We start from the raw sequence: 26,912 nt of genomic DNA, 5'->3' as shown, positions 1-26,912 counted from the left end.
GCAATATGTCAAGAGCACACTTTCACTCGCAGCCTAATGGGAGCCTCGTTTTACATGAACATTTCCGTTCTATAACTTTCTATATTTCGTGACAAATCTTATACTACGGGAAATATGGGTGGAAGAAATATGTGAAAATATTAGTTTGGTTTACGCAGCTCTACATTTTTAATAATAATTTCATACGTATGAACAATCCTACAGACAACGAGAGTAGTTTTTGCCCCACCTGCCGTCACCGTCCGCAGTTTGTGACGGTCCGCCAACACCTGAACCCCTAGTGTAATGAGACTTAACTCAAACGCGTACGTCACGTTTCGCTATCGAATAAATTTACTCTAGGGGTACTGTTCTCGTGTTCGCTTCATAACGAGGAGCGAATCATATCAAGCAATCTTCGTCTTTTTATTAATATGCTTAATACAGTACTATTTTGATTTGTTCTAGGGTTGCGTAAATAATTCAATTCAATTTTTTTTTTTTCAGACTACATGCCTATAAATAATCACAAAAAATAATAACAAATTCAAATAAAAATAAAAAATCATGGTGACGATTAAAAAAATACAATAAAATTAAACACTATGTCAAAAACAAGAAAATTAAAAAGAAATACATAAAATGATAGATAAAAATTACAATACCTACATAAAATTCAAATTACAATTACTATGTCTGACTACATAATTACACACTTTAAATAATATTATACACTGTGCCTCTAGAACCCATATGTACATCATTCCAGTGCCTCCAAAATGTACCTGACGGATTTCCAGGCAGGAGCTGAAGCAGGCTGTTGCCTAATGCGCTGGAGGATAAGCGAAGGGAATAAAAATCCAGAATTAGCTACCTACCCTTAGCAATTACGGCTTGACTAACAGCGTTCTTAATAAATTAAGACCCTTGGTCCGTTGAATATAATTAATAAGGCGGAATGACTTGAATTTGTGATAAATGTACGGCGATAGCCGTTTTTACTGTGCACTTAGATAAACATCGGCCATTTTGCTTTAGGGATCCGTGGTACTGAGAACCTTTTGACTTATAAGGCATATAATATGTATATAAGAGACCAATCGCAGCAAGAATTCAAATAAGGAAATGTTGTGTAGTGTAACAGCTTTCTATACAGATATACAGATTTTTATTGGTAAAATAAGTACATTTTACATGTCATTAAATTTTTACAAATAAAATTATTATTAACAATAATGTAATAAATTACGAATGCTATATTATAAGTTAGGACTAGGACACCATTTAGTTGTGTTGCATCAATGGTTGTTTTGCATAGATAATATAAATTCGTGAATTGAATAATAAGCATGTTCTAGAAATAACGATTTCAGCTTTTTGTTGAATGTTGTGTCACTTTTTGATTCTTTTATGTCAGTCGGTACCAAGTCGGTACTGAGTTATAAAGTGTTGGTCCCATGATATTGAGCGACATTCGCGACTTCGCGAGCCGGCTTTTAGGAGCGAGCAGGACCGGCAACCTGTACTTTTGTGTTAATCATGGTGACTATTAAAAAAAATCAATTTGCAATGCTGTCTAGTAATCATTGATAACCGCTGGGATCTATTTCTTTCTAACCTCGACCACGATGAACTCTCCATCTCCTAGTGTATCCCCCAGTGTAGTGTTGCTCGCACACTATGATTGATTTATACATATATGCAATACTTATACTTATTTCATATTTATTTATGTTTGACGCAGAAATGAAATACTTAACACCTTGTGAAGAACAACATGATATAAATATACTGAATACAGTCATTTTTGTTCTGATAATCAGGATGAGTTAAATGTATCAAGATGTCATCTAGAGCAACGGGCATGCTATTTCAAACTAACCCTATTGATCACAGTTGGTAGCCTAGCCTATAAATATAAAGATATTTTATTATTAAAGTAGGTAGGTATAATTATTACAATGCGCTTATGAACGTCAAATAAAGCTACACCGGCTCTAACCCTACATCGACAAATGCAAAAAAAAAAAAAAACAATTGTTTCGGTATGGTAGATAAATAAATTAATATTGTAGGGACATTCTTACACAAATTGACAAAGTCCCACGGTAAGTCAAGAAAGCTTGTGTTGTGGATACTCAGACAACGATAATATAAATAATAATAATATTTATAACGATAATATAATATACAAATAATTAAATACGTAGAAAATACCTATGAGGAACAAATAAATGCCCTTACCGGGATTCGAACACAAGACCATTGGCTTCATAGGCAGGGCCACTACCCACTAGGCCAGACCAGTCGTCAAACACAATAGAATGAAAAGCCACGAAACTATTTCCATACATAATTAAAGATACGATTGGCGTTTTCTATTAACGATTTCTATCTTAGCTAGGCATTTATTGCGTTATTACCTGTGATTTCAAAAATATTCGAAAAGGCAATGTGCAGTCGATTGTATTCATTTTGTGAAAAATATGATATATTTGACAATGCTCAAAATGGATTTCGTCAAAATCGCTCTACAACGTTAGCTACCTACACATACATAAATGTAATCCTAAACATTTTAAACAGAAAGGAGTATGCTGTGGGTATTTTGCTCGATATGACGAAGGCGTACGAAAGAGTGAACTACAATATACTCCTTGACAAACTATATGGAGTAGGAGTCCGCGGAATAGCACATGAATGGTTCCAATCGTACCTTAGAAATAGAAACCAATATGTCGACATCGATTACGTCAATGAAACATCGCGCGAAATCTGTACTGTCAGATCAGAGGTCCAGCCTGTAACTGATTCTATCCCTCAAGGGAGTGTAATTGGATGCGCCCTTTTTATTATTTATATTAACGACCTTCCTAAAATATTCAATGAACCATGTGTCATGTTTGCTGATGACTGTTCGCTATTATTCTCGTGCACTAATGAAAAAAGCCTTTGCGAAAAGCTTAATAACATTATGTCAGACGCTGCATGTTGGATGAACGACCACAACCTAGAAATAAACTTTACTAAAACTAAGATTATGCAGTTCAGACCCCGTCAGAAATTAGAATTAAATATAAATTTTTCTTTCAATAATACTCATATAGATTGCGTTCCCACGTTCTCCTTACTCGGAATAAATATAGATACCAATATAGACTGGAAAGATCACATACAAAAAATAAAAACCAAGTTGAGCCAATTTGTATACGCCCTACGAGAGCTTAAAAAGGCAACCAATATCCAGACAGCAATGACAGCATACTATTCCTATGCTCATGCATGGCTTTCATATGGAGTGACGTTGTGGGGGAACAGTCCCAACGTACAAGAAATATTTATTTTGCAAAAGAAATGCGTCCGAATAATTAAAAACATTAAGCAAAACGGCAGTTGTAAGCTCCACTTTCAAAGTCTCAGAATCTTAACTTTAGCGGGTATTTACTTACTGGAATCGTGTAAGTTCGTAAAAAAATATCCCGAACTCTACACAACTCTTGGAGATGGGCCTCTTCGATATGAATCGCGCTACAAAAATAATTTGCGTCAAACATCATCAAAATTAATAATGCATAGAAATGGGCCTTATTCAATGTCAATACAGATCTTTAACAAATTACCTACTGATATAAAAAATGAGCACAACACTAATAAGTTTATTAAAAGATTAAAATCATATTGTTCCGTTCTTAACGTTTAGTTTTTAAATAATTAATTATATTCCGCGCGCTTCAAACCGTTTATCGATGCAATGTCAAAACGCACTTCACAGCGATGCAATAGTGAAATTTAAGCCAATAGGATCGCCCGAAAATGATCGGACGACATGCTAAGGACAGCCATCAGCAGAGCGCCTCTGGTGGCGAAAGAGAGAACTAACGAAACGCACAAGGCGTGCGGATCGACCGCTACCGATTTAAATCGTTTTTATGGATTAAGCAACGAAACCTAAGTGTTTTAGTGTTCTATCGCGCGTGACAAAAGGCCTAAGACTATTAACCGTACCGCCGGCCGGCGTGTGAAAGAAGAAAAGGTGATAAACGTAAGAAGAACCAGTCACATCGAGAGGATTCCACCAATGCTGCAACCTCAGGTTAGTCCCGTGCATGATAATCCTGTTGGACTGAATTTCTCTTGTTGTATCGCTTGTTACCGGCGAGTGTAGATATTTATGCTCGATCCAGTATGTTACCGATTGGCATTGCATCTTGATTAAAACCGCGCTAATTTGTAACATTCTTTTTGGTGCCGAAACCAGGGAATCACCTTTTGACCTTCATTTACACTCGGCCTACCAACTACCAATTTTACTTCGTAACCTTTCTACCATTGTCGTTAATACTCGTTTAATATCCTTCCTTATTTACCGTGTAAACGAATTACAACGTCAATCTATCGCGTAATTACGAAGTTAAAATCAGTCTTTGGTTCATTTTGTCTCGCTACCCTACCGTTTACCGAATTTACAATTGCATAATCTTTTCACTAAAACTTTATCGAAATATACCTAATCGTTTAAATCTAGTTTACAAAATCATTTAGAATTGTACCATAAATAACCGAATTACTTACTAAGAAATCGTATCATTTTTCTAAATAAAACTACAACTTACAATATTCCCTACCGACGGGTATTCGAGAAATCATCCTCCCAGTGTAACGAGACCCCCGTCTTACGGAGTTTTGTACGTAGTTTGGTCACGCGTTACGTTGGTCATTTTCCTTTGTTCAAAACGACTCCACCCAGGTGTTCGAAATTCATATAACTCATTTCCTTATTTTTGACCGCTCGACTTATCGTATTAAATATTGTCATTATATTTCAAATTTGGAAATCGAACGTTATCGTATAATAACTTTGAAGGAAGGTATTCTAAACTTTTTAATTATTCAATTTTCGTAGTTTCTTATTGCCCGAATTATTTTCGTTGAATTAAAATAAGAAAATTATACTGGACTTTCTTTCATTTTATTTTCTATCGACTTTTTCGAACATCGCCAATCGTTCCGAGTGCTACTTGAGTTCTTTTTCATATAAATTGACCAAGTTGATATATTTTACTACATTAATTCCGCGAACTCAGGGTGCCGGTTTCAATAGTTGTCGCGTTATACAAACATCGAAGCTGTTTTTATTTGTGCTATCACTGATAACGTATAGTGGTTTTAAATACGAGCTTGTTGTTTTAGCGTATATTATTTGCGTATTAGTAAACATTGTTTTCTAAACTTAAACAATGTCTTACCTAAAAAGGCGTAAATCTGTAGGTAAAAAATGTACCGACAAAACTTATACCGTCAACAACTTACCGAGTTTACGATGTAAACGAACTATAGCGTATAACCGTATAGCAAAGGCTTTGGAAATAGGGACCTTAGCCAATACCGATGATTCACAAGTCGAATTATTTCTTTCATATTGTGAGGAGATAAAAAATATCGCTGATAGTTTTCAAGAGTCTCACTTTATCATTTCGGATCTATTAGGGGATGATGTCGACGACAGTGAGAATGAAATTCAGGAAAGATTCGACGAAGCGTATTTTAACGTAGTTGCCATTCAGCGTAAAATTTTACCGTGTCCGTCTCAACAACCGGATATTTCGAGACAGGACATTCCAACGGGTTCTCATAGTACTCACAGTAGTAATATGCGGCTTCCAAAAATTTCACTACCGACCTTTTCGGGTGCTGTTAAAGAGTGGCCCGAGTTCATCGCGACTTATAATGCGCTTATTCACGAATCTACCCTTTTGAGGGAAATTGAGAAATTTCATTATTTAGTGTCCGTTTTACGCGGTGACGCTTTATCGCTAATTAGAACGTTTCCTGTTGCAAGTGAACATTATTTAAGCGCATACGATGCTCTCAAGTCCCGCTACGAGGACAAACGCGACTTAGCTTTTACTTGTTGGCGTGACATTTTAGATGTCAGTTTTAAAACGGCTAACGCTCAAGATTTTAGACATGCGCTAGATACAATCGATGAAAATCTAACTATCTTAAAACAGTTGAAATTACCGACCGAACATTGGGACTTTGTCCTTTGTTATAATATTTTTGCGAAGTTAGATACCAAGCTACGACGCGAATTTGAAGAAAAATACGCCGACGTGGAAATGCCTCAATACAAGCAAATAAGGGCATTTCTACACGGGAAAAGCGAAGCTTTGTTGCGCGATACGCACTTTACCGCTGTTACTTCTAGAAACGCGAACACTTCTAAAGAGGCAACGGGAACCTTACAGAAACCGAAGCGACATAACGTCACGCATACACTCCTCTCTCCTACCGTGAACCCCCTTCCAAAAGGTGGTGACAAACAAGAGGTGAAACCGAAAGTTTCGGGAACTCCGAAAGTTATTCGAAAATGTTCCTTCTGTGGTGAAGAGCACCACATTTCAGCCTGTAAGGCCTTTCTAGCGAAATCGGTGGATGAACGAATGGCTGTGACTACGGAGAGGAAATGGTGCTATAATTGTCTTAACGCGTCTCATTCAGTGCGACAGTGCACATCGATATTCTCTTGTCAGAAATGTAAGCGGAAGCACCATACTCTGTTACACCGAGAGCAAGCTGCCAGCAACCCCGAACCTTCTGGTGAAAAATCAAGCTCAGTCGTCTTGCTGGCTAAAGAACCGGTAACTCCGTCCAATTCACCTTCGAATACGACCGTGCTACTGGCAACCGCGCTCGTCCAAATTCGTGATGCTTCGGGCGAGTTTCAGACATTCCGCGCGTTATTAGACACCGGAAGTCAAAATAATTTCCTCACCACACACGCGGCTCAACGGCTCAAGTTGAAGCCTACCGCGACTAGTGATGGGCCGTGCGTCCTAGGGGGTGCACCTGCATCAGTGACTGGCCAGGTCACCTGTGATATAGGTGCCAAGGACACCGTACATTTCCGTCTGGAAATGTTTGTTTCACCGCACATATGTGCAGATCAGCCTATAGGCAGACTCAATATGAGTGGATGGGATGACCTCAAAACATTACCGTTAGCAGATCCTGGTTTTGATATTCCTGGTCCAATTGATGTCTTGCTCGCTGCCGACGTCTTTGCTGAGTCACTTCTCGACCAACGTTTGAAACGCTGCGTCAATCAACCGCGTGCTCTCAACTCTGTCTTCGGATGGCTGATAGTCGGAAAAATCCGACTAGCGTCGTCGTCTTTATTAAGTGTACCATCACCTAATAAGGATGATAGCTTAAATAATATCGTTCAACGCTTCTGGGAAATCGATACCGTTCCACATTCTTCCCGATTACCCCCAGATGAACAACGCTGTGAAAATTGTTTCACAAACGTGCATTACCGTGACGAGATTGGTAGGTACGTCGTCTGTCTTCCCTTCAAAGAAAACGCTGAGCCTGTGTTTGAAGGCTCTCGGGAGATAGCGGTACGACGCTTCCATGCTATCGAAAAGCGCCTCTCTCGTGATCCAGACTTGAAACAACAATATGTTGATTTCATGACCGATGACTACAGCGAAAGTTGTCACATGACTTTGATGCCTGCTAAGAACGCGGCTCCAAAGATACCATCCAACAATGCGGAGATTCCTTTCCACTACCAGGAGCACGAAGCGGCATCTATGGCCAACGTGCACCAACTGTACCGTCAAATTACCGCTGCTCCGCATTACCGTGATTACCGGCGTATTCTCTGGCGAGCTCACCCAGATGAGCCTCTTCAGGAATACGTATTCAACACCGTAACGTACGTGGTCTCCTCGGCTCCGTTTCTTGCTTGCCGAACGGTCCAGCAATTGGCCAACGACGAAGGTCATAAGTACCCGAAGGCTAAAACCGTTCTAACTTCCGATATTTACGTCGATGACGTCGTTACCGGAAGTTCTTCGCTGGATAATGCTCGTGACATCAAGTCACAAGTTATCGCTCTTTTCAAGCTCGGCTCTTTTGAGCTACGAAAATGGGTAAGCAATCGACCCGAACTTCGAAGGGATATGCCCTCAGAAATGTGTCTTCCGGACGCCATCGCATTCACCGAGGCAGAAGTCACAACCGTTAAGGTCCTTGGCCTTAAATGGGAGCCCGCTTCAGACTCGTTCGTTTTTAACGTCCAACCGTCTAATCAACCGTGTACCAAACAAACGATTCTGAGTGAGGTTGCCAGAATCTTTGACCCTTTGGGTTTCTTGTCTTCTTTGACAATCCAAGCCAAAGCCTTGATCCAAAAATTTTGGATTCTTGGCTCTTCATGGGATGAAACGCCTCCTCCGGAAATTATATCGCAATGGAACAGTTTCTTCCATCAGCTTCCTCAAAGTAGGGATCTGAATATTCCTCGCAAATTCGCCATCGAAGATATTCAATCGTATCAGCTGCATGGGTTTTGTGGTAGTTCTGAGATAGCGTATGGCGCCGTCGTAGATCTAAGCATCACCGAGCCTGATGGCTACGTCCGCGTCCACTTCGTTTGCCGCATCCACATGCTACAGCTTCCTGTTCGCGAAGCCTACTTTTGGTGCGACTCAATCGTTACATTGGCTTGGTTGCGCGCTCCGTCCTCTCGTTGGGTGACATTTGTCGCAAATCGTGTTAGCCACGTGCAGGACATCGTTCCTACCACTTGCTGGAGACACGTTCCCTCTGGAACGAATCCCGCAGATATCTGCTCACGTGGGCAGTTGCCTCGGGAACTATTAACCAATTCGCTATGGTGGGCGGGCCCAGAGTGGCTTTCCCAATCGCCGTCTGAATGGCCATCAGATCTATCGAAGGATCGCAACAACGATAACGTCGTACTTTCCGAACAGCGTCGTGTAACTCTCGTAACAAGCCAAACCGCACCTATCAAGCAAACGTCAATAATCGATCGGCTGTTTGAGAGATATTCGTCGTTGGACAAAGTCTGTCGCATTCTAGCTTACGTTCCTAGGTTTTGTACTAACGCGCGTGACATCGTTTCACGATCTGAAAACCTTTTCGGAACGGAGGTCGAGCGCCATCGCGCGCTCCTAGCAATCGTTAAGCATTTACAATTATTGACATATTTCACCAAAATAAAATCGATTTTAAATTCAAAGCCTTTGTGTCCATTAAGTTCCGACCCTAATGATCTGAACGTCCTCACACCCGGTCACTTTTTGACATTAGAGCCTCTGACCGCAGTTCCAGACTCTGACTACACGGACGTTAAACTTAATCGACTAAACCGGTGGCAACTCATACAAGCGTTCCAACAGCAGTTCTGGAAACGCTGGCAAAATGAGTACCTACATGATTTAACTCAGCGGGCAAAATGGACCAAAGACTCGACACTGTTAACCTTAAATTCACTCGTGCTTATTAAAGACGAGAACCGACCTCCTCTTCATTGGCCGTTAGGACGAGTTGTTTCTCTCCATAACGGACCTGTTGGAGTAGTTCGGGTGGCTACCGTGAGAACCGCGAAGGATAACTTAGTTAAAAGGCCCCTGGTCAAACTATGTCCTCTTCCATCCGAATAAGCACTCCAAAATACTATTACCTAGTTTTAAGATTAGTTTCGTAAATCGTAGTCTTATCAATAGTTAAGTAACGTTTTCTTTTTCATCGGGAAAATCCCATTGGTATTTTGGTGGGCGGAATGTTCCGTTCTTAACGTTTAGTTTTTAAATAATTAATTATATTCCGCGCGCTTCAAACCGTTTATCGATGCAATGTCAAAACGCACTTCACAGCGATGCAATAGTGAAATTTAAGCCAATAGGATCGCCCGAAAATGATCGGACGACATGCTAAGGACAGCCATCAGCAGAGCGCCTCTGGTGGCGAAAGAGAGAACTAACGAAACGCACAAGGCGTGCGGATCGACCGCTACCGATTTAAATCGTTTTTATGGATTAAGCAACGAAACCTAAGTGTTTTAGTGTTCTATCGCGCGTGACAAAAGGCCTAAGACTATTAACCGTACCGCCGGCCGGCGTGTGAAAGAAGAAAAGGTGATAAACGTAAGAAGAACCAGTCACATCGAGAGGATTCCACCATTGCTGCAACCTCAGGTTAGTCCCGTGCATGATAATCCTGTTGGACTGAATTTCTCTTGTTGTATCGCTTGTTACCGGCGAGTGTAGATATTTATGCTCGATCCAGTATGTTACCGATTGGCATTGCATCTTGATTAAAACCGCGCTAATTTGTAACACATATTTAATAGAAAAGTCCTTTAATAGTGTAAATGAATACCTAAATTTACCCATTACTTTTTGATTTTAATGATCTCGTTTTCAAATATGTCCGCCTCTCATTCCAAAGTTTATTATTCTGATTTTTTTTTAATTATTATTAATATTTTTTTTGTTATTTTTCATTAATTTTGTTATTTATTTAATTTTATTGATGCTATGATTTTTTTTCCAATGCAGTGTAACTATGACTATAATAGCGTTTTTATTTTATTTTTATTTGTATTTTCTTTGTCAATCAATTATTTTTTTATGAAATACTTTTATGGAATGTTTATTAAATTATGGAATAGTTCGAATAGTAATTATATTTTAATAGCCATTATATACCATAAGATTAAAATTAGTTTCATGTAGTCTATAAGGTTTTGCTGCGCCCTATCAGGGTCCACGTACTGTACACCTAGAATTAAGTTGTATGTGTTTTGTACTTGGTTGCAAATAAATAAATTGAAATTGAAATTGAAATTTAAAAACAAGCTACACTTATTAGCTAGCGCAAGTTGTAAGGTGTTTGTCTCTTTCTAAATAACTTTGTTCTAGAACCCAATACTCAAGTTCAGCGCGTACTTGACCGCTCTTTGTTTATTTTTCTAAAGTAGCCTTTTAAAGCAGTGTGAAGAGAAAACTTCGCTGAAAGCTTTTTTCTTGTTACACAACACAATTTTAACAAACTTTACGGTTCTTGAATAATTAAAATGCATTAGCACGGGAATTCATTATGCACTTTTAATTAATTGCAACTAAAATTGTGTCACTCGGTTTCGAAACACAAATTCATTGGTTAAATTAGCAGAGCACTGTCGTGATAAAAAGGTTAAGAAAATACCAGAAAAAAATACCCTCACTGATTTGAGAATTTCAGGTAAATATCTCCGTCGCGCTGACGGGGGCAGCTCCTAAAATTAGTGCGATAAGGACAACTGCAGCTTAGGCGAAAAACCTTGCGTAAAAATCTCAGAAATTGAGGTTTACTTTCGTTCTCGACGTTTACCTTCTCCAAACTTAAGCGATCGTAATGAAATTAGTCTGGGTCTGACCATTTTGATTTTTGTGTTTATTGATGCCAATTTTGTATGCCAGGCGTCTGTTTACGGCGCATTTTTTTGGCCATATTAGCGCTGCTTATAGTGTCCTAGTTCTTATAAAAATCAGAATATCAAAAAAGACAAATGTACAGACACAGGTAATGTAAATGAACTCATAATATATTCATCTAGGTCCAAAATCCAGGCAGGAAAATCTCGAAAAAGTATGTAATACCTACTATGGAGAAATTACCATTAATATTTCCTCTTAAATACGTCACTAGTTTTATATATTGACAGTGACAGCTCCCGTGTAAACATCACAGCAGTGAAGTTGCAATAATAGAGGTGACTTTCGAATGTCAACTTGCCAAATCGGTGCAGTACCTAAAACTGCAGAATGCAACAGCAGCAGCAGGCATCGGAGTTGTTATCGCACGGTAATGGATTCGACATTAGCAATCAAATTCATGAGCATGACACATGTCAAATTGCCATTGACATATCTGAGGGTGGACCCTACGCGCAATAAGAATGGAGCCAGTGCATGACACCGCATGTCATGCACACAAATTCGAGCCAATCTTGCAGTCTAACGCCACAACGCGATTTAGCATTACGTGCGCGAGTCGCAACAAGTTGCATTAGACTTTTTTTTTTTTATACTACGTCGGTGGCAAACAAGCATACGGCCTGCCTGATGGTAAGCAGTCTCCGTAGCCTATGTACACCTGCAACTCCAGAGAAGTTACATGCGCGTTGCCGACCCTAACCCCAGCCCCCCTCGTTGAGCTAAGAATTAATATCGTTGAGACTGCACAATACGCTCGAATTCGTGAGTTCGTCACTGAACTAGCACCATTATTTGTGCTCGTAAGGCACGCCCTTAGATATGTCAATGGATTGAAAGTCATAGTTGTGGAAACAATGCGGCGGCGACTTCACTCATTTTATCAAGGATAATGACAGATCATCGCCATTAACGCCGCCTCAATAATGTGTCAACACTAATGCAGCTGCAAGTGACATCCAAATGTCACCTTTAACGTCAAATCCCAATGAAAAAACAACGTTTATAGAAGCACTGCTATACTTTGTTTTAAATCTGTAAAGATTTAGACTTGATTTAGACTGACATTACAAGGTTGCGTTGTATGTCACATACGACCTTTTGAAACTACAAACGAATGAATCGGTTTCCTATCGTCCTCGGTACGAGTCCGTGCTAGCTTCCGAACCATTTATCAAAACCGCCAACCATTCAAATTGCCATATTTAGTTTGGTGGGTTTCTATTTATAAAATAAATCGATATATGATTTATATCAAGGTGAGAGGTTATTAATGGAAACTATTAAGAGATAGAAAAGGGCGGAAAGGATTTGACAGAAAAAAATACAATTATTTGGAAGTATATTTTATCTAGTCTTCTATTTAGAGCGCTAAAATAGATTCATAAATAGATAGGTATAATATGGAGAAATATAATTCAAACAGAAAGTCGGCGATATAATTATTGTGAAGACTTCTCTCATGTCTTATGTCCCATTGGTCAACAAAAGCCCGTATATAGTTTAATTGGACATAATAACCAGTATCATAATGGTTACCACCATTAGCCGTATAGTCTGTTCGGAAACAACAGAAGAGTCGTGGAATGTATTGGGCCCCGTACATTCCACGACTGTTCTCTTTCCTCACAAACTCTAGTAGTGTGAAAGTTAGGTAATTATTGTTTGTCAAGTACATTAAACAGATATCCAACAATATCGTGAATAACATACATATCAAATTATGGCATGCTTATGAACTAACAAACAAAACTAACAAAACGATATTCAAAACAAGTGTTTAATACGATATCGCAGCTACAATTAAAAACAGCAGAGAACAAATAACTATCTACTTAAGCGTTACAATATAAGAGAGTAATAGGTTTTACATTATTCGAGAAAAACATAACATATATAATTCGCAAATGAAACAAACTTAAACAAAGATCGAAGCATTTTTTAAATCTAAAGATACGAGGGTCAAAAACAACAATTTCAATTTCATTTATGTAAATCGAGTAACATGACTCATATAATTCGTTAGTACACAATATTAATTCTTATCTCTAATATTAGTATATAGTTAATAAATAAAACATAATATGGGCTGCGGGAAACATGCATATCAAAGTGCCTCAAATATGGACAGTCGAACCTGTCCGCAATTGAGCGCCATCAGCAATGCCACTACCACGATGATCACTGGCTACTAAATCATTATATTGGAAGTATCTTTTTGTGATTGGATTATTTAAGGAAGGTTTTGATATACTCTAACTGCGTAAAGTTTTGTGGTTCGACTTTTAAATACACGACTTGCAACTACAAAAGTACTTACCTACCTAGAATATAGTATACACACTTGTTCATCTACCGAATAGGTTATTTATACTAAATAATTATAATACGATAATCTATCTAATCTGAATTGCAGTAAATCTACCATTGAATAATAAATCTAGGAAACACTAACTCAGCACCAATCTGAAATACCACTTGAAGAGCATTAGCATAAAACAGCCCATTTCCTACTTGTGATTTTACGCGAATCTGATATCTATTTACATATGTACATGGTATATTTTAAATTGGAATTCAAATGGATATACGACGTTTTGAAAAGGAAATTACGTGTTTGCTGCTGTCTAAACAATTTATGGAACGAACTTTGGTTTGTGTCTATAGAAGTTGGTGAGAACTATTAGTGTTGCAGCTAGCGGTATGCAACAACTGTGCATTTCTGTAATTTACATCTGTCTGTGCTGCACATAAATGTATGTAACACAAGTACTGAGAGAAAACTAATAAATCTCAAGTGGATGTGGAGAATGATATTGAAGAAAAGAAATTCCCTTCGAAGGGTTTTATGCATGTAGGCATGGATAGAATTTTACCACGCCATATATTTTTTATTAATTTATGTAACTTTAGTTATTAAAAGTGCCTCCTAGCCTAGCCGGTAGTGATCCTGCCTACGTAGCAGGAGATCCTGTTATTTGTGTGTTTATCACAGATATTTGTTCCTCAGTTATGGGTGTTTTCTAAGCATTTAAATATTATGTATCGAGATCTATCTATTATATATATCGTTGTATAGTACCTACCCATAACACAAGCCTTATAGAGCTTTCTTTGGGGCTAGCTCGATTTGATATATATTTTTAAGGTAGATACTCTTTCTTTCGTGACTTTCGAAATAAAATGTTATAATGCTTTTGTGGAATAACGAGAATTCTAAAAGATGATATACAAATACAAATCATCTTTATTGCTTAACCTCAAAATAATACCGCTACCTAAAGGTTGTCTGGAAGAGATCGCTTTTTAGCGATAAGACCGCCTGTTGTTTACCTCTTCTTTATGTGTTGTAATATTTGTACTGTTTCTGTATTGAGGTGTGCAATAAAGTATATTTGTATTGTATTGTATTGTAATTTTATAAGGAAACACACATAAAGAAGAAAAAATAAAAAGAAAAGCTAAATGCTTTCTCATATGTATGTGTCTGGTATGTATACTTTAATACCTTATCAACCTAATTAAGACGTATCCACATTACAACCAACGCAAAGTCATTTTGATAAGGCAGGTAGATTCACGGCTGAAATCGGCGCCTTTTGAGTATCTTACTGTCTCAAGTGTTCTTGCTATTAACTTAGATGGTACAAATTAATTTGCGTAGCTGAGTCGAGTTTTTGCTCAAACTAGTGAATTTTGGTCTCGAAGTCCAAAGACAACTCTAAGGTACCGGATTCATGTAAGGCTCACCTTATTTATGTTTAGATACAAAAATACAGCTATGAATTATTTTAAGCAAAAAACAACAAAATTTTATATATTACTTATCGAATCATCGACGCGACGTATCAATAGTAGTTTGGGTTTAAAAAACAATGTATATATACATTAACAGCAATCTTTTTTGTAAAAAGGATCAAGTGTTTCAAAAGTGGGCTTTGTTAGGCACTGGGTCAACAGTCAATGGTCACAGATGACATTTAAACTGATTATTTGACTCGCTTCATGTTCGAAAACTTCGAAAGCAATCAGAATTACCCCTGAACAAGTCGCGGTGGTATTTATCAGGACCTTATCATTGTCTTATCTTTGTATGCGGGCTGAGTGTCGACTAGCGACATTCGCAGGAACTTTAGTCTTACGCAATGATACAATATTATAAGTATTATAACTATATAAAATGGCTTACCAAAACACAACAAGCAAGTTATGACAATTTTTCATTTTTCGCCTACATACGCACTGAAAAGAATCTAGATAAAATGTATTTGTTTCCTTACAAGTGTATTCAATTTTTTTACATATGTAACACTGACAACATTAAAATTTATAAAAATAGTCATAAAACTCTTTCAATTTGACTCTCGTACTCGTAGCAATTTTTATCAAATCGCGCTTGTAGCATAATATACTTTTTGAGGCTACAAAAAATTGCGAGATAAAGAGTATTATATCATTATTGTGTATATATTCCGCAAACAATAAGGTGGGTAATGTCAGGCGTCTCCAGGATTGATAGGGTTCGAAACGAACACATCCGTGGTAACCTCGGAGTGAGAGACGTCGCCGATACGCTCCAAGAAAGTCGGCTGAGGTGGTTTGGGCATGTCAAAAGAAGGCCGCCAGAATACGTAGGCACCAAAGCCCTTAGTTTTGCCTTACCAGGCCCAAACAGAAGGGGCAAACCAAGGCAGTGTTGGCGCAATGTCATCGCCAAAGATTTAAACGCCTGTAGGTTATCGGAAAACGACGTCCAGGATAGAGCGAAGTGGAAGGAGAAAAGTAGGAAAGTAGACCCCGTCACAGTACGGGACAAACGCTAGGAGGATGATGAATAAGGTGGGTAATCATTAGTACCTACGTGTTACATCTGCGAAATGTAATCTAAGCTCCAAAGAAAATGGCGTACCAACGCGAGTGTATAAAGTGACGTTTCAAAATAATCTAAACGAGCTTAAAACAAGAGTTTTTTCGCAGTGGATTGTTATTATATTGCTTCTATTATGTTTCTTGATATTATTAGAATCCAAAATAAATTACTCGTACAATCATAAAAATACTTAAGAACTAGGGAATACATCAGCAATAAAATTAATTACAAATTAAACTAAACCTACACCACCCACCCCGAACAACCCACCCCGCATCGTCCCCGGCGCAAAGGTTGGCCGCGATGGACAACCTCTGCGCCAGGAAATAGATAGGATATTATTAGAATACATTTTCATAACGCACTTTTATATTTTACTTTTTTTTATTTGGTCACATGTGTGGCATCTCGTCAGTAGTCGGAGATGCCACTTCATTGAGGTGCGGAAACATTTTGTTAGAGATACCGACTCTAATACTATTTATTGCTGCTGCAGTCGTAATCCGAATGTATCAATCTTAGTGTAAACAAGAGCTTTCTTACTCCCAGTTTATAGCCATAAAGAACCAATTATGTATTCACTAAATAAAATGGAACATTCGTTGCAAAGCTTCCTAAGGCCATAATTTACAATATTGAGCCAGCTATTAAAAGCAAAAAGGGAAGTCGAAAATCCAACAAAGCGGTGAAGCCATGAAAAATCCGCTTTTAATAAATGGAGAAATGGGAATTGGGAATCCGATATCAGTGTACCAAATATGGCGATTCATTTATATTGCTTGCAAAGCGCAGGTTTTCACTTAAACAAACCAGTATTCAGGATGCTTTTAGCATTGGAGCTGTAGCTATAAATTTTAGAGTTTGTAGTTTTGTTCTAGGTACAAGTTGTATAATCTGAACGCTTGTCACAACTTGCGTTGCATTGTTGTGCGTTACTCCATACTTGAAATCGAGCTAGAGATATAGAGTCAACGCGTAGAGACAAATCAAGTAATTCTAAGTGATCAGTACCCCTAGTGTAATTTTAGTCGATAGCGAAACGTGACGTACGCGTTTGCGTTAAGTCTCATTTTGTATGGGTTTTTGAACAGCGCGCCAAGCGGGACGTTTTGGAAAGTCAAAAATCTCATACAAAATGACACTTAACGCAAACGCGTACGTCACGTTTCGCTGTCGAAAATATTTACACTAGGGGTACAGATCATACAAAAGATTTATTATAACTAACTTTTTAGTTATAATAAATCTTTTTTGAAACTACCAGAATAACTGAGCAACTAGTTTTGCTTGATAATAATTATGCTATTGATTTAGAATAGAATAAAATTGAGTGTAAATAATTTATTCAAAGTACACGGTTTGACGTACTGTGAATTTGTTACTTATCCTATGGGTATTACTCGTACCTACCAAATAATATTAAATTACAAATTAAAAAGTGGCTAGTTTTTAACACCGAGGAATCAATTTCAAATCTTATAATAACATAATCATTATTATAAATAGTTACAAAATCAGAACCATTCCAAACAATAATATACATAACAATCCAAATCGAAATAAAACAAAACATTACAAAATAAAACAATACATTGGTCAATTATAAAATAACAGTCATAAATTAGGTTACGAGTACCTAACCTACATAATGCCATAGCCACCCCCGATGCAAATGTACCCACCACGCTTAGCTCGCCGCATTACCGCGTTGAACCGCGATGGACGACCTTTGCATCAGGAAGAACCCAGAGCTGGGACTACCCTCTCCCGCATGCGTCTCCCGACTACTATTTCAAATCATACACATTCAATTCACTATTAACTGATGAATACCGCTTATAATGCTTATAAAAACTTTCAACTGTATTTAAACAAAATTATGGACGACAAGTTTGAACGACTGATTCCAAGGGGTTAATCTTTACATTTCCAGCCCTAATGCTAAGAACACTCTGTAGGCCTGATCTCGATTTCCATAAATAGAATCGTCATTTTTGCATATACTGGTTTTTAAGTCAACCTTGTTCATTCGCTAACCTATAGAAATACCTACAGGATCAAACGAGTATGCTTGAATTGAAAACTTCTTACAATCCCAATGAATAGGTTTTTTGGGAAAGGATCCCGTTGAAAGCAATGTTTCGGTTGAATGTGGTATTGATTTATTAGGATTCCGTACCTCAAAAGGAAAAAAACGGCACCCTTATAGGATCACTCGTGCGTCTGTCTGTCCGTCTGTCACAGCCTATTTTTTTTATGATAGAGGAGGCAAGCGATTACCGCCGCCCATGGACACTTGCAACACCAGAGGGGTTGTAAGTGCGTTGCCGGCCTTTAAGATGGGAGTACGCCCTTTTCTTGAAGATTTGAAGTTCGTTCCACAGTTTAGCTGTGCGAGGCAGAAAGTTCCTGGAGAAACGCACAGTTGAGGACTGAATGATGAATGATGCTGCGATTACATGAGGTTAGTATTTGTATTAGCAATATACCTATACTTTGGCTGGTAGTCGCTTTGAAAGGAACAAGGAGCCGATTAACCATTACTTTAAAGGTTTTAGTTACTGGACAAATGCCTTTACAAAGCGATTTGCACAACAACTATTGTAGGTAAATTCAGTAAGTTGAAATCAATATTTGGGGCTATCTCACCTACCAAGCAAAGCTTGTCAATACTATGGGAAGTTTGCCTATCTGTTTGTCTATCTAATTATAGTTTTGATTTTTGACTCGAAGGTTAGGTGGAAGAGATCCCTTATAGAGATGAGTTAGCCTTTGCATTTCAATTACAATAAATTTACTGTAAACCTGTGTATCATAGCTCTTTATGCACGGTTTTATCGCGCTGGATTTGAGTCCGAGCAAAAACTCCGCGCATTCTGGAGCTACTTTGCCTTAGCTATATGCACATATATGGATAATTTGCACAATACCGGTCCTAGAGAATGAAGGTGTGGAGGCAAGTGGGACTCCCCTACAATGTTCCGTGCATGTGTGCAAGTACCCAGTGACTTTGCCTTCTGAACTTAGCATCTGTAGATTTTAAAGGCAACAGGCGTCATGCAGCAGCTCCGGCTCCCTTCGCAGATATATTCCCATTTGTCTTTGCCGAGCACAGATGGGAAAAGGAGCATTTATATAAATCATTCCCACCTGTCCCTGCCTCATGTATGGCGGCGGTCACGTTGAGCGGAGAGGAATGGGAATGAACCCTTCGTATTTTTTCGTTTCGTTGCATAGGTTTTTAGTTCGTTGCCTACTAGTAACAAGTGCGGCACATAACATGTGATGAAAACATGAGAAACAAGTGAGCAACTTGTAAAAACAAGAGAGCCGGAGATACGCAGCCCGTGTGGCTTGATCTTAGGTGAAACATGCGCCACCCACTGCCTCGTCATAGTCAGTTAGTCAGCGATGGACTTAATAAAGGAAATCCAGTTACAGAACAATTAACCCAGGAATAGCCTCCAGTTAACCAGTTATGCACCAATCGGATTAACGCAACACTGCAGCTAAATCCCTAAAGCCCTTGTGTATGCAAGCTAGCAGTTGTCAATGCAGAAACCAATATAATTTTGATCTATACATCGGTAACAGCCATCAGTAAGTGGGGATCTAATGTATGCTGGTTAGAGCTTGAAACGATGGATAAGCAATGGAAAATACTCTGATCCAGTGAGATTACGTAAACGCATTTTGTAATACGTGTGAGCGGCCAACAGTTAACACTATTAGGTATAATATCGGCTAAACTACTGATTGATTTCGATTTTGTGATCCTGAATAGCAAATAGTAATTAAGCTGATCAATACCAAACAAGTTTTCCGATTGGATTAATATTATAATCGCGAAAAATAACATCTGACCTCATACGTTTCGTTTACTCGGGACTCTGAAAAGTTTTGAATGAATTTTTCCGCGATGTTTTGGTTGGTATTACGGGAAACTTTGTTTATTATAACCATCTTAATATTTTTTGGAATTCTGGACCACGACCCCAACATCACCCAGTATTGTCAAGATATCTACTGGACTCTCATACCTCTCAGAGTACGAACGAGCTAGATTAATAGGTATGATTTATAATATAAATGTTGCCGACGAATTGATAACATCCTCCTTTTTATTGTCTTCGGTTACCGTGCTAAATAAATATTGTAGGGGCATTCTCATACAAATTGACAAAGCCCCAAGGCATATGTTGTGGGTAGTACTCAGATAACGATATATATATTATACCAATACTTAAATATACGTACATGGAAAAAATCCATAACTCAGGAACAACTATCTGTGCTCATCAAAGAAATTCACGCCCTTACCGGATTCGAACCCAGGACCATCATCGGCTTCATAGGCAGGGTAGAGTCGCTACCTAATAGGCTAGACCAGTCGTCAGGGAATAAAACTATAAATTTAAAATACATCCCGATGCTTCGAACCCTTTATGGTCAACGGATGACAGGGGGGATGGGAACACTATAAATTTTAAAAGTTTTATTTCCTCATTTCTCTTAAATCGGTTAAAAATAACCAACTTCACGAAACAGTTTAAACGCAATCATTTTATATATAGTTCGTTCGCGTTTAGAATGCAGTAAAATCATTATTGTCGGCCGGCCTAGCTACGCCCGTAACCAATCAAATCGTTCCCAATTAGAAAATATAGTTTGACAATGATCATTTGAAGGCATATTTTCTAATTGGGAACCATTTGATTGGTTACGAGCATCGCTAGGCAGGCTTCTGATGATTTTACTGCATTCTAAACGCGAACGAACTGTAGTCTTCATTAGGAATACCTTCGAGGTGTAATAGTCGCGTAGTAATGAGTGAATATACATAAAAATAAAACCTGCCAAGAGCAAGTCGGGCCATGCTCAGAGTAGGGTTCCGTAGTTACTCTTCTGTCACAATGAGCTAAACTGGAGCTTAAAGTATGGTAGATTGTTAACCAAGGGATGAACTGTGTGTGTACGTCTTTTTACTATGAAGGGGAAACTTTTTGCGATAACTCAAAAACAGCTAAACTAATCATATCCGCTATAGTTTTCATTTAATGTCTTTCTTAAGCTCTACTTCAAGATTTTTTCATATTTTTTGGACCTATGGTTCAAAAGTTAGAGGGGGAGACACATTTTTTTTTCTTTTGGAGCAATTATCTCAGAATATATTCACTTTATCAAGAAATGTTTGTTGAAGACCCCTATTACTTTTGAAAGACCTTTCCAACGATATCCCACACTGTAGGGTTGAAGCAAAAAAAAATGTTCACCCCCACTTTACGTGTAGGGGTGGTACCCTAAAAAAAATACATTTTTAGATTTTATTGTACGACTTTGTCGGCTTTATTGATTTATATATCCATGCCAAATTTCAGCTTTCACGGAGCAAAGCCTCGGACAGACAGACAGACAGACAGACAGACAGACAGACGGACATGGCGAAACTATAAGGGTTCCTAGTTGACTACGGAACCCTAAAAACAATACCGACGACTTGAGAATATTCTCCGTTTTTGAAATCAGTACTAAACACATCTTATTCAATAAGTTCCGCTTTAAAATTACCGTTATGGCAAGGTTGCATATAAAAAAGCTGGCAATATTATTTGTATTGAATTCCTCCTCAGAAACGTCCAACCTTTTTCGCAAATACTGTATTTCAGCTAAGGGTTGAAGCGACTTTAAAAGCATCCCTTAATCTCGGGCACACAAAAAGTGAAGGGATAAGCATGACTTGGCAAAAGGCTTCAAAATCAATGCCCTTCACATATGCGAGAACCATACTGATTCGTGAAAATCTTTAGGCTTAGATTTGTAAAATAAATGAAAAGTATTTATTTCGAATAACTACGACGGACTCGTAAATATTCTTAGTAGACTTACGTTCGCTAAATAATTTTTCTACAAAATTAATTTCATATGGGATAGCGCATATCGTTACTGGTGAATTTCCAATATGACTTGGAACTCCGGTAGCCATTTAAGAAGTTTAAGACTCTTACGGTAGATGCCGCTAGGGCCTCCCAATGGCTCATATATGGTGGAAATATTCGCTGTATTGGGTACGGTTTTGGTAGCGCAGATGGCAAAGCATTGTACTAGTGATCCAGTCGTTGAAGTCCCACCCAAGACAATGAATTTTTCCAAAATAATTTTATTCTATATCTATTTATAAAGATAGTTACAATAAATATAAACTGCTGGAAATATGCATTCCGTAGCAGTGTCTCATATACGGACAGTCAAAACTTTCCGCTATCCTCAGAAAATGTAACCTCTGTGCCGTTATCAGACACAGGATAGGGTTGGGGCTGGCCCGCACCCGGCGCACCAGGAATGTGCATCGTTTGCGGATAGTTGCAGAGAAGAAGAAGTTATATATAAGTTTGAATTTTAATATATAAATAAATTAAAAAAAAAAAACGGTCACTATCGCACTATTAAGGAAGGCAGTCCACGCGCGGTTTTGTGACCATCCCTGCCCGCGTTGCCAACATGCCAATCGTTAACACTCCATAGCGAATAGAACCAAACTGTTACTGTCGCACTATTAAGGAAGAATGATGCGAGCTAACTACGCTACAAGTACTACAGTAAAATAATAATGTTAAATATAACATATATGTGTTGTGTTATTAAATTAAAGCAGTGTACATTTTTTTCTTTTTTTACATTTCATAGGTACATATTACATTCCGAAAAACTCTTTAGTCCGAGCCGGGGTTTGAACCCACAACCGTAACCGTACATATAATCATACCTATTTCTCGGAGAGGTAGGCAGAGGCTACTTATTTCTTCTTGCTACGATCCTGACATACCTCTTTCGCTTCCTTCACTTTCATAACATTCCTCATACACGCTGGCTGGTTTAGGTTGCCCATGACCTGGGCTTTCTTCAAGATTTCCACGTTTTGATCAGAGAAAGTCAGCTAAGGTCTAACTCTTCCAGCTCCCTCTTCTACTTCTCCCTTTTACCCTCTCTTTCGTAGCCTTCTTTCACTCATTATTTCCACGTTTCCAAACCATCACCATCTCAACATACCTTTCTCAATTTTGGTCTTCGTATAAAATTATCAACAATGGGTCCATTGTATAGGTATTATAAATGTAAAAGTTTCTATTGTTTGGCTATTTATTACAGTCATGCTTAAACAACAAAACTAACTTCAGATAAAGTTTACCGAATTCTTAGGGCACAAAATCGCTAAAAATTACTTACATATTATTTAAATACAAAAATCATAAAATATAATGTAATAAATAAGGGGTTAATTTACACTATCGTTAAATCTTCAGATCCCGAAGACACTGTAAGAGTTATAAGAATCATTTCATTATTCAGGCGTATATTCTGATTTTTACTCAGGTTATACTTACTTCGTTTTTTGGACGACGTTCCGGTGTGTGATCGAGACAGCACTATGCATGTCTATAGCAATATTTTACTCGCACTGCGGCAATCACATAACCACACCATTTGATTTCAATAAATTAATTTTAAAATCCAGTGGCGTCATGTTCGCTCTTTTGTAACTTTATTCTAGAGCGAGCGCAACTGAAGTAAATATGATACGAATTTCCGAAGCTTCCGAACAACTCCTTTATACTTAAGATACATCATAAAATTCCGTTGGCAATTTTGATGTAAGCCTCCATTGGTTACGCCCCGCTAAATCCATGTTTACGTTTATTCGAAAACGAGGCGTAAAATTCGCACAACATTCTATTCAATACATGAGCTCAAAATCATACCACACACATAACCTATGGGTATGACTAGAAGAAGGGATTAAGTACTTTCATGCATATAATTCAAAGTCGATTTTCCATTGACAAAACAATTTGGATAAGTCATTACGAAAGCAGATGGAAATAAAAGAGCGAGTCCGTTTTGTATGTCTATTATAGTGGGCTTATACAAAATGTCATCGTAGCTTCCATGCAGGAGCCATATTTGACTTCGTCCCTTTTTTAGCATTTATGTTGAGTATGCCAGCTATTTTGTTATTTAAATTATTAAAATGTTTGGTCTTGATAAGTACATACATTTCATATGATTTCATGACCCCTGACATTGGCAGTTCAGCCCGCGTAGCCAACGTGCTAATCGTTAACGCTTCGTAGCGTATCATAGTCATCTCTCTCTATCACTCTTCCATATTAGTGCGACAGTGACAGTTGCGTTTAGTTCGCTACAGAGCGTTAACGATTGGCACGTTGGCTACGCGGGTAGGTCACCTATTACCATATTTAAGAAAGTTTCTAAACTACATAGTTTGGGATAATAACACAGTCAAAGCATCCGTGTCCGGGTCAAGGCGTCCGACACCTCAGTTTTCTATAGAAAGACCACGTGATCATCGATCGCCCGCCATAGAAAACGAAGTGTCGCCTCGGCCCGGGTCCGGACTATTATATCGTGAGTCATGCTTAATATTAGCACAAAGCCACTATAGTTCATAAATTTGAATTATTGAGTTCTATGAACTAGGAAAGAATTAATTTATTGGGCATTTCTAGGTAATTTTAGGTCAAAATAGTGGGAATCCGTTTTATATTCGGTATTGTATTCTGATTAGGAAAAGTAGAATGTCATCTTTTTTAGACGATTTTTTTTCTATGCTACATTTTGTTAATCAGAACATGATACCGGATATGGCCTTAAATAAATCCTCACTGTTTTTGTTACATCCTGTATTGTATTTGACACATTATAATAAACGGAAAATGCCCTAAAAATTTCTCGGGAACAGGACTTTATTTATTTTGCAAGGGCAAAGTTAAGGCAAAACTTTAAAAGGTCAAAGTTGGTTTGACAGAAAAAAAAAACCACGAAAATATGTCTATATTTAATTGTATATCGATACCCTGCATATTATAGCAGTATAATTTTAGTATAAAATAGCTGTAGTCCGTTTTTTTAGCATTAGAAAGAAGGTAAGCGATTTTGACGTGTCTTTTTAGTGAAGAACACTTTTGAAAAATAAGTTACGGCAAATATGTAACAATTATATATCATTTCATATACGATCATTTATATTATTTTGCATTCATAAGTAATCGTTACTGATTTTAAAAAGCCGTTTTTCAATAAAAATACTTGTCAAGATTGTTTAGCTTTTTTCTAAAGGATGACTCACGTTACACCGGGCCGTGTCCGTTCCGGAGCTTCCGGGGCGTTCTTTTTATGGAAAGCGTCACGTGATCACCTGTCATCTGTCATAGTCGTCATAGAAAAGTAAGCGCCGGAAGCTCCGGCCCGGACACGGCCCGGTGTAGCGTGAGTCATCCTTAATGCTAAAAAAACGAACTATAGTGATATAGCCGATAGATTTGACTAGCAAAATTTTAATCAGAAGTATACTTTCATAGTTAATGACGCAAAACGCGATCGCCAAATATTCCGTTATAAGTTCCGCCCGGTGCACTATATTTTTTGTTCCTTTAATTTTATGGCTTTGCGTCACTTAAGCCACTACTTAAATCAACCATCGCTCAAAAATACAATTACCTTTAAGGTACTCCGGTAATAGACACTCATAACGTATCTATATTGAGAAGATAAGAAAACAAACTCGTCTATAACCTTATACAAGTCCGCGGGGAAATATATTAGTTGAACGTGAGTTCGATATTTCAAAGCGCATTGTTTGCGAAGTCTTCACAATGAATTATAAGCATCATCGATCATACCGGCCCTAAAATACCTTTTACAAACTTAATGGATACTCTGTAGTATAAGTCTGTTTAATTTTATAGTACACAGGTAAGACTATCATATATTGACTCCGCATTACGTGTACAAAGCCTTTATGGTGACTTGCGGTTAACACATACTTAGGCGCTCTTTATGTACCGTTCGGATTTAGACTTTACCAACAGTAATGCAGCGCGACATTACTGCCGACTGCATTACTGCCGCAAATGTCAAAAATTGGGCAGCAAGATAGTTTTTGACATTTGCGGCAACAATACAGTCGGCAGTACCTAAAGTCATACTAAGTACTACAATACTGCTACAGTAATTTTGGCAATCGAATTACTGCAGAAAACGTCAAATTTAAATTAATTATTCGGTAAATTACCTTTTTGACATTTCTTGAAATGCAGTCGGCTGCATTACTGCAGCAGTAATGTCTGAATCCAAACGGTTTGAACGAATAGTTCGAACTTTATACTTGTAAAATATTACATTGTATCTTACATAATTTTATAAACTATAATTGCATTTCGCAGGTCATATTTGGTTTCTCTTCATTAGTTTCATATTGTATTTGTTAATCAATAGATAGATAGACGTACGATGAAATGAACGGCCAGTAGTTTTAGGATTCCTTTGGCCATTTTGACAAGAATGAAAACCTAATACTTAATTAAAATAATAAAACCTTAACTAAATGTACTTACGTCGTTTACTTTTTCTGCTTTGCTCAGTTCTTATTTGCACCCAAATTATCTGAAAATGAAAATAATATGTTTGATCACATCTACATCTTAGAGCCACAAAAAACTAACCAATAAGTAATTTTAACTACCCCATGAATTAAAAAAATACTTTCTTCTTTAAAGAATACTTATCATGCAATAAAAAACACAAGACTTATAAACTTGAATGTTTAAGAAGTAAATTGATTAAATAATCGTGCCTCATACAATTAAAAAAACCGTAAGTTCAAGTCCTACTTACTACTACTAGTTACTAATTTTATTATTTTCGATCTTTCCTTAAATAGCCCTTTAATTGACTATATAAATATAAGCAGTACA

The 26,912-nt window shown here is 37.8% G+C and overlaps 1 protein-coding gene across 8 annotated transcripts in view; it reads right to left on the bottom strand.

The window, feature by feature from the left end:
- Nucleotides 1-26,912, bottom strand: part of LOC133529451 (5-hydroxytryptamine receptor 1-like) — a 165,754-nt gene that overhangs the window by 56,889 nt on the left and 81,953 nt on the right. For 4 of the 8 annotated variants that reach the window (XM_061867161.1, XM_061867162.1, XM_061867157.1 and 1 more), the window contains one exon: nt 26,553-26,601. The exons of 2 other annotated variants lie outside the window; for them this stretch is intronic. The gene's annotated coding sequence lies outside the window, so the exon portion shown is untranslated. Of the gene's footprint in view, nt 1-13,590; nt 13,816-26,552; nt 26,602-26,912 lie in introns of those variants that run through there. 2 more of the 8 variants (XM_061867160.1, XM_061867159.1) reach the window with 2 other exon arrangements.

This window comes from Cydia pomonella, chromosome 21 (assembly GCF_033807575.1).
Source record: "Cydia pomonella isolate Wapato2018A chromosome 21, ilCydPomo1, whole genome shotgun sequence".
NCBI lineage: Eukaryota > Metazoa > Arthropoda > Insecta > Lepidoptera > Tortricidae > Cydia > Cydia pomonella.
The sequence above is the reverse complement of the archived record's forward strand: the minus strand, read 5'-3'. Positions and strand labels throughout refer to the sequence as shown.